Source organism: Polistes fuscatus, unplaced genomic scaffold, assembly GCF_010416935.1.
Source record: "Polistes fuscatus isolate 324 unplaced genomic scaffold, CU_Pfus_HIC Scaffold3, whole genome shotgun sequence".
Lineage (NCBI taxonomy): Eukaryota > Metazoa > Arthropoda > Insecta > Hymenoptera > Vespidae > Polistes > Polistes fuscatus.
The window spans coordinates 2,235,757-2,246,103 of NW_025113107.1; the positions used below are offsets into that span (position 1 = coordinate 2,235,757).

At 35.5% G+C, this 10,347-nt stretch overlaps 1 protein-coding gene across 13 annotated transcripts in view; it reads left to right on the forward strand.

The window, feature by feature from the left end:
• LOC122519827 (forkhead box protein P1-like) overlaps positions 1-10,347 on the forward strand; it is a 267,674-nt gene that overhangs the window by 1,304 nt on the left and 256,023 nt on the right. The gene's annotated exons all lie outside the window — the stretch shown is intronic.

A 10,347-nucleotide genomic window follows, 5' to 3' on the forward strand; every position in this document is an offset into this window, starting at 1 on the left:
AAGCAACGCTATTATATTTTCATATAGGCAATTTAATATTATTTTCTTCATTAAGGTAAATAATTATTTTCTGGGTTGAACATTTATTTAATACAATTGTATGTTTATTTTTATCAAAATTTCTTAAGTTGATATTTTTAAAAGTTTTGTTTTTGTATAAAATTTAAATATCTGCATATGTCTGAAAGACCTTGAAGAGATTAAATACTCTCCATGTGGTGTTTGCGATGCACATATATATTAGATATACATATCTGTAATTAATGATTGCGATCTCATTATTTTCATCCATTAGATTAATGTCGATAACTTATATGTTAGCATTAGTTGGATATCAAAGAAAAGAACGCATTCGGTTATATCGTAAATGACCTTGCTCGAAGACGTCACAGGAATATCGATCGGAAGCAAGTCCACTGAAGAACGATCGTTTAAAAACCTTAGGTTACAGTTAATGCTGACAAACAATGATTCCTCACGAGTATGACAAAAGAAATCGATTCGATACTTTACGAATAAAGGAATGCGAATGCTCGAGTCAACTTCGTCACTTCGGTAATCGTATATCCTGGGTTGTTTTCATTCAACTCTTTTTCATTCTCCTAGAGAAAAAAAGAGAAAAAAAAAGAAATAGAGAGAGAGAGAGAGAGAGAGAGAGAGAGAACGAAAGAAAGAAAGAGTAAGTTCAACGTTAAAGTTAAAGAGATAGGGTAATAAACGATTGAGACGGATAATACGGTTTATCTTTGTTTAACGTTTCGTTCATCCTTCTACTCGTGTGACAAAGCGTACTTTTTTATATCATACTGATTAGTTTTCAATTCTCTCTTTTCTCAATTTTTCCTTCTTTCTCTACTACTTTTATCTTCTTCTATGTTTTCTTGATAAAAAAAAAAAAATAAAAAAGAAAGATCAAAAAATCTCATCGTTGATATCGTCTTACGTGCGATGCGATGTTGATAAATAATGTTTTTTCCTTTGGAATGATCTAAAACCTTACCTTTCTACTATCGTTTCGTTCTATCATTTGTTCGTTCGCGAGCATATCGCGAAATTCGTGGAAATGACAGCTTAACGATTCCGACAAGACGAATAGGTGTACGGGGCGAGTAGAATGGTCGCCGAAATAAATCTCGGTACGCCGTTCCAAGATTAACTATGTTCGAGTAACTAAATACGTACCACGACTTAGAGTGCAGAAACAGTATACACATTTTTACCTAAAAATAATTCTTGGCAGTAGCAACTATGCGTATAGCGGGATGACGTCGGCTGGAGTTGATGCTAATTATCTAATGCTATCGTGATTCATCCTAACATTCACCAGACTTACTCCCTTTATCCCCTGTTCAATTTACTTGGAATCGCATTTGATCACCGATCATCTTCTTAAGTGTTTCATCGAACTCATTTTTTATTCCGATTAATAATTTTAATAATTATAAACAACTGTATCCTATTTTTCGTTATGTATCTAACGTATTCCGATTGATGTTACCAAAACAATTTCTACTTCTTTATTTTATATATTTTCTATCTTATCCGGAAAGATAGAACCGAGCAACCGTCTCGTGTTGAGGAGGAGATGAGAGGCGAGTGGGAGGTTGGTGAGGGTGGTTGGTCCGGGGCTAGTGCCTGTAGTAGACGAAGGGGGTGTAGGTCTTAGGATGGCGTAGTAGGTGGTAGGAGAGTGCAGGAATCCCGGGGTGTAGTAGGTGGAACGAACGCGGAGACGGAGGCGGTCCTATCCTACTTGGGGGCGTTAAAGAAGCGGGTGGGGTTGACCACCCCTGGACGCGTCAACCCTTACACCCCTCTAGTCTCCGAAAAGCTTGCTTCTGGTCCTGTTGGTTCCCTTCGATCCCATATTCTCTCCAATCCTGGTACCCCTCTTCTTCTTCTTCTTCTTCTTCCTCCTCCTTCTTTCTCCGTTTCCTTTTATTTTTCCCTTCCTCCTCGTTGCCAACGTTGCAGCAGCCATCTGCTTTCTAAATATCATCTCAGCAAAAATTCGAATAATACTATCTTCTATGATACTAAATACACCGAACATTGGTATCGCGATATTATTGTTTTTAAATATACAAATTATTATGGATGCATCAATGTCAAAGATTATTGGATTCTATTCTATTTTTCTTTCTTTTTAGAATAAACAATAGATATGTAAGAGAAGGGGTAAGATTTTAAGATAGATGGATGGAAGTGTCTCGTCGTATTTCTCCCATCATCCCCTCCAAGTTTTCTTTCGAGATCTATGTAGGTGCACGCACATGCGATCTACGTGGTAGACGGAAGTAAATGCATTGAAAATACTCATACAAATATGTGTGTGTAAGAGTGAGAAAGAAGATAGATAGTATAGAAACACACACGCTAACACGTTAAAGAGGAGAGCAGCAACCACACTTGCGCGATGTGAAAACCCTCCCCGCCCCCGTTTTCGCGCTTGCTTGGCGCACGGCACAGCATCCCTCTTCGGCCACTTCCGGCCAAGCCTGGCTCCGCCCACTTTTATATTAATCACGTCTTGGTTCGCTCTCCTGCCTTCTGTTCTCCATCTTTCTTCTCCGGTGAGCGATTTCCTACCGCGAACGCCTGGGAACCACACCTTTGCCCGTTGGCTTATTCATGTCCCGGGTTTGCGACGCGAATCTTTCACTTCTCTCTCTCTCTCTCTCTCTCTCTCTCTCTCTCTTTCTTTCTATATTTTTCGTCTCCATTTTTTATTTCTGCCTCTTTTCGTTTTTCCGTCGTATTTTCTTTTTTCTTCTAGTTCTTCTTATTTTCCTCCATTGCAACACTTTTCGACAATATTTTCTGGTGAAATATCACTAGACCATCACTGTTTTATCAACATCATAAGTTGGAGTATTCTCTCTTTGATGATTTGCCGCCAGCTAGAAATTGCCAACTTTGAATTAATTGGATAGGTGGACTTCACAAACGAGTTGACTTTTTCTTTGTGTTTGTTTTTTTTTCTTCTTCCATTTAGTTTAGGATTTTTTTTAGGGCGTAAGAGGAATTCTCTCGAAGAACCATAATTAATCGGGTAGGACGAGCTAGATTGTAGAGAGGAGTCGATGAATCTTCCTCCCTCGAGCTTACAGTTCTCGTCCAGTCAGCCGTCGGCGCTTTTACGTGTAACGCCGTTTAATAAATTACACCTTGACTTTACTCGAATTTCAGGTATTTCTGGACGTACTAATTGTGTAAAGGGGGATTTGATGATGCGATCTTTACTTTGAAGCGATGACATTTTAATCGTTAATATATGAAACTATTCCTATACAAAAGTTAACATCCTCTTTACGTTCAAATTAAAAGTAACAATAATAATAATAATAATAATAATAATAATAATAATAATAATAATAATAATAATACAATAAATTTTATCTCAGAAATAATTTCTCAAATCTGACGACACAAAAAATAAAAGGTACACGTGAGAAGAAAAATAATGAAGAAATTGTTACTCGCTAAACTTTTATTGCCATTCTCGCGAGATCATATTCATGCATATATATACACACACACACACACACGCACATACGGGCGCGCGCGCGCGCGCATATACATATACATAAATATCTAACTACTAGATGAAAATATAGCTGAGGAAAACATGCAAATACGTATGTAACGAACAATAACTGGTTATTATCGGGAGCGTGGAAAACGTAGGACCCAATGTACCGTCGCACAGCAATAAGGGCTGTCACGCATAGGCGCCTCATTTGTTTCGACGCTCTCTTCTACCGGCTTGCCCTTTTGTGTTTCGAGATATTATTGACTTCGTCGTCGTAGTCATCGTAATCGTAGTCGCGTAGTCGTTCTACCTTCACGATATAAGTACTTACTTATATACACACATATATATATATGAATACATCCATACACACGAAGTGTGTATCGTGACTACCTTCTCTCGCCACTTGTCGCGATCTATGAACGATCGCATAACAGTTACCACGCATACGTTCGTGATCAACTTCCTAAGCAACCATCTAACTTTTCTACAGGGTGTTAAGAGAAATTTTTTTTCATCGATCTAATTAAACTCCACGCGAGTTCTTACACTTTGACCTTATTTTGTTTCTTTTTGTTTTTTTTGTTTTTGTTTTTTTCTCATACCTTTTTTCTTTTCTTTACCTTACTCGATTAGGATCGTTTAATTAATTTATAAAATTAATGTGTAAATGATTCGTGTATAGTTATTAGTTGTTTCGATTGCGATCTAAACAGATTAAAATAAAATATGAATTTTTTTCAATTGTTTCGTTAATGTACTTTATTATATATTCTATTTATTTTATCATCGGATAGATTATTTCTAACGCCCTGTAGAATAGAAAAAAATGATATTCGTGACACCGTCGCCTTAACCTTTCGATTTTCTATTGAGTTTCCAACCCTTTCATGTATTATTTCCTTATTCTCGCGTGTTCGAAATATAACAAAGCTATCTTCGTTAAATAATTTCAAGAAAAAACAACTTTATCCCTTTTTTAATTACAACAGAGTACAATTAACAGCTCGAAAAAAAGAGGATTTCAAATTTTCAAGAAATATATAAAACAAATCGTACGATTATTAAAATTGTTCGATACATTTCATATGATTGGAAAAAAAGAATAAAATTGTTAAAAAAGAAAAAAGAACAATAAGTTTATGAAAAAGAAGAAAAAAAAGGAACAAAAATCGTTATGTTATCGTTGAATAATCATTGATACAATTGACGTATAGTATGGAAAATGAATTGATCGGCAATGCGTTATAGTCGTTTCGACGACGTTGACGACCATGGGGAGGATGAGGATGAGAATGAGGAAGAGTATGAGTATGAGTATGAGTATGAGGATGAGGATGAGGATGACTATGACGATGCCGATGACGATGACGATGACGATGACGGGTATTTGTCAATAGAAACAAGCATCGACGGTGTAACCGCGGCCAAGTATACGTCAATATACATAACGACCGCCTGTTGACTTGTTACGTTGTCGAGTGCCGCGGATGATTCGATGATTTGCCGATTCGATGACCGGTGCTCTCCGCGTTAAACGTGCTGCACCTCGTTCTCGTTGTCCATCCCCGTTGAGTCGAGTTAACACGAATCGCGACGACCGGCCGAGGGAAAGAGAAATATATCTATATAGATGTGTATACATATGTAGAAAGAGAGACAAAGAGAGAGAGAGAGAGAGAGAGAGAGAGATGACCGGACGTTCATTTGCGCACAGACTCGTCGTTGCATTAAATTATCATCGAGCGATCACAATGCACCAACCGTTCCTACTGTGTCGACTCGTTATAACCTGATAATGGATACTCTCATCGAGACTGGAACATCCCATCTCTCTCTCTCTCTTTCCCTCTCTCTTTCCTTCTTTCTCTCTCTTCTTCTATCGTACAATGAATATATCGCGATATTCGTGTATCCGATTTGCCGAAAATCACTTGGCTTTTGCTATACTCTCTTTCGTGAGAATTCATTCAGTAATTTTCTATTTAGTTAGATCGTTATTTATTAAAGTTCAAATCTAATCAAATTAAATGAAATATAAAATAAGAAGAGTTGTCTGTTTAACAAGATCTTTCATGTCCGAGCATACATTGAAGGAGTATAAATTCAATAGAAGACAAGACCTTTGCGATGTTCTTATAAACATATAAACAATATTTTAATTTTGTATTTATTTGATTTTAGAGAGAGAACAAGAGAGAGAGAGAGAGAGAAAAAATTGATCATTTTATTGCATATATTTTGTTTACAAATTGTTACAATTGATTTTACTATCTTCTTTTTTTAATTATTTTTATTTACTTGCTTTGAAAAAACGACGGAGTTAAAAAAAAATTAATTATTTTATTGCATATATTTTTGTACGACTTTATAATTGATTTTATCATCATTTTTTCGAATTTATTTTTATTTATTTGCTTGTTCGCGGAGAGAGAGAGAGCACACAGAGATATAGACAATTTATTATTTTTTTGCATTTATTTTTTTGCAATGTTATCGATAAGTTTTGTATTTTTTCTTTGTTTGTTTTCAAATTGTTTACGGAGGCCAAAAGTTTTAATATAATAATATAAAAATAGTTATTTTTTTCCTTTGAAGGGCTCGTGCCCGTCGTCCAATCATCGTCGATTTCTGAACAGCAGCTTACTTCGTCGTTGCAGCAATGTCGCGCATTGTCACGTCATTGGATTAATTTAACGCGCGAGTAATCGCGTTTCAGCTGTCAAAGCTTAGCTCTACTTCGCTGTTGCTCACCCGTCCCTCTCCGTCTTCCCATTCGTGCGTCACTGAAGTCGAGACGCTCGGGTGACAATCTTGAAGTCAACTGATTATCATCGAATCACCGCTTCTTCTTTCTTCTTCTTCTTCTTCTTCTTCTTCATTCCTCACAATTTTCGACAAATTCTCCTTATTTTCCTTCGAAAACAAAAATTACATCCTGTTTTACCTAATAAGAAAAAAAGAGAACTTCAAAAATTGTCATCGACAGATTAAAATTTTATTTGACAAATCAAAAATGTTTTTTCGTGCCGTTTATAACTTTGTTTATCATACATCTTTATCGATTAAAAACGTCGCAAAATTTCTTGGTTACGCCTGATATTAGAACATATAATATACACTTTAATACCTACCAGATAAAATCAAGAAAGTTTGTGCAGTTTCAATCAATACAGATATAAATGACACCCAGGTCTAGAAAAATCACGAACCATTATATTATTTTGGCTTATAGAACAAATATTCTTCAAAAGGAATTAAACATGAAGGCATAAATAATATTCCTCCCTAAAATATAAAATATTAGTCGCGTCTGGTAGGATATGTTCAATGTCTGTAGATATAAATGGTTCTTAATTCGGCTTACCCTATCCTTCCCCATGCCTCTTCTCTCTCTTCCCTTACCCCTTTTCCTTCGTTACACGGCCAACTAGGATTCAATTTCCCGAGGACTATCGGAATTCTCTATGCGTTATTACTCTGTCGAGCTAACAAACCGCATTCCCGTCTGTTGTTCTTCGTTGGGCGATACGCGGACAAAAGAGCCTTGGTCCTTTTACCTAGACCCCCACCTCCGTACCCCACCCACGCCCCTCCCCGTCCTCCCAAACCTACCACCTTTTCACTCTAGCATAACTTTGTTCTTCCGTTTTTCTTTTTCTTTTTTCCTTTTTTTGTTTCCGTTTCTTCTTTTTGTCCGTTTTTATTCTATTTTTGTTCTTCTTCTACTTTTTGTATTAACGGGTAGGGTGGCGCGCGGATTTTCCGTACAGTTCTGGCCAGCATCTAGCTGATGATGTAATATTATACGAAATCGCGGATTTTCTTTCAGTGTAAAAAGAAGACTACTACGTATGTAGTTTTTCTCTCTTTCTATCTTTTTTTATCTTTCTCTCTCTTGTCGGCGGCAGAGCATTGTGCTCTCTTGGAGAACGAAATGCGGAATCGCGACGCACAAAGCGCGTTTCACGTTCCCTACGGGACGTCGAGGAAAAGGGTTCGCCGTGACTTTGTCGGTGGAACGATCTCCACGTTGTAGAAAGGGGTGGGCATAAAAAAAAAGAAAAAGAAAAAAAGTCGATCATTATCCACTCGTCGTTCTGCATTGGTCGCGTTTCCTGATGCACCTCGTTTGCAATGCGCCTCGTGTTATAATAGAAAAGAACGAGGGAAAGAGCGAAAAAGAGAGATAGAAAGAGAGAGAAAGAGAAAGAAAGATCCCATAGGATGACCGGACATTGGAAGCGACGGAGTATTAAAAAGGTCCGTGTTTGATTTCTCGATACCCTTCTCTCACTCTCCCTTTGATTCTTTTACGAATTTTTCCTAGAAACGTCTTCTATTCCTTTCCAACTATCATCTAGATTATCTTCATTCATTTTTCTCCAAGAAATTTCATCGTACAAATTATATTTTGCATATAATAATTGTAGTTATTTTCTTTTCTTTTAATTAAACGAGAAATTTCTAAAATAATATCGTATTTTCATACATATACATACGTATGTGTTAAACATTTTTCTTTATTTTCTATTCATAAATTTTAATAAAAAGAGTAATCAGTCGTAAAGAGTAGTATTTGATATATGATTTATTTTATAATATTAATTTATATTAAATTAATATAGCGTATTCTTACATGAATTTAATTTGTATACGTACGTATCCTAAATTATTTTAATTTTCTATTAATTTTATATATTAATATTTTTTTTCTCAACAATAAAATCATTCAAACATATCAAATATTTTATTTATTTATACAAATCATTTATTAAAAAGAAAACAAGATAAAAATCATTATAATAATATCAAATATCGTTACATGTATTATCTAGGCACATTAGTATCACGTAATCACATCAGTAACATAAATGCACATATATATATATATATCTGTATATAACCGATATAGGTAAGCGAAGTACGCGTATCCGTAGATTCAGTTTAATGGGTCACTTCGAAACTACGAAGGTTATTCCGTGGGTGCTCGTCAACGCGGCCGGGAATCGTTCGACGCCTCCGATAAAAATACAGTCGATCATTATCCACTCGTTCCGCATTGGTCGTGCTTCCTGATGCACCTCGTTGCAACGTCAGTGACATAATAGAGAGACGCTGCAGGCCGCATCGTTGCACCGATACACATGTATACACACACACACACATACATATCATACATTAATCCATACAACACATCCAACACATCCATCTATACATTCACACATACATACATACATATTCATACAAACAAATATAGATTCATACATATGTACATACAACAAACATACGTGCATAGATATTCGTACATACACATACGAAACGCATATACATATATTCATCCATACATATGATGCAAAAGGGGAAAGGGTAAAACAGATAGATACAGACAGATAGATAGATAGTTAGATAGATAGATAGACAGATAAACACCGAAAGAGAGAGTGAGATAGATAGATAGAAAATAGGTGGAAGGTAGAGAGAGAATACTATACGGTATATCAAACCCGTAGCCTGGATCGTGTTTGAATCCGCGGTTCTATCATGAATCAATTACTACGCGAATTCGTACACAACGGGGATCGCGACGAAGCTCGCGCGTGAAGGACGAGGAATATAAAGGGAGATCTGTAACCTGGTACGCTTCTCTCTCTCTCTCTCTCTCTCTCTCTCATTCACCCTGTGTGTGTACACTTACTATCAATATAGATATGATTCCTATGTATGTATGTATATGCATGTGTCGATCGTGTACATGCCAACGTCACCTGCCTGCATTTCTCTCTGTCCTTATCCCTATTACGGTTTTCATCGTTTCATCGAACGATTTCTAGTTATAGTTCTATATGTATCATTCTATCGTTATAATATCATTCCTACACCTATGGTCTTTGTATATATCATACATATGTTCTTATATTATATAATATATATAAACGGGGGATGTGAATTTCTAGCACCGATTTTTATTTTCCTGCTGATAATTGTCTCGAACGGTTCAACTTTCTTTCTCGATAGGGATTGAGTTTTGCTCGAAGCCTGTGCACACCTTTTTTGTCTCTTTTATTACTTTTCTTTTTTTTCCTTTCTATTCTTTCTAATTAAGAAAGATATCCGCAACTCTCTCGTTACATTTAACCGGAAATCTATCGATGTAGTATGATCGAGATGCGCATTTTTTCATATATGTTTACATATCTATGTGTACGTATTTTCATGAGATAAATTAATGTTAGAGTAATGATTTATAATGATTGGTGATAATAACCGGCTACTGAGGATTATCTTTCTTGGGTTTTTTTTTTTCATTTGTATTTTTGTAATTAAATTTTTTCTGGCCATACGATAGGGACGATTATATAATTAACAGCTGGGTTATGATAAGTATAATTTATATTGAGATATGCTTATGAAGTATAAGATTAATCAGTGAGTCATATAAATAAATATAATAATAAAAATATGTTGAATATCTCTCAAAATAGGATAAAAATATTTTTCCGTTTTGTTTTCAAGTTATAGGTGTAATACGTTTTTGTTATCAGTTAAATCACACAAACATACATATATTATTTTTATATATAACTTTTATTGTTTCTTTGTTAAAGAAGAAACTTGTTAACTTTCTTTCTATGGTTTTCTTTTCCTTTGAATTAATGCAATTCCTTTCTCTCTAACAGCGAGTAAGACGAGCGCGTTTAATTTCAGTCGATTCGACAAATATTTCGAGCTGGTCAGTAAATACGACAAAGATTGTTCTACTCTAAATATTATTTTTTGTTTAAACGTGATATAAATAATACGTAAAAATAATT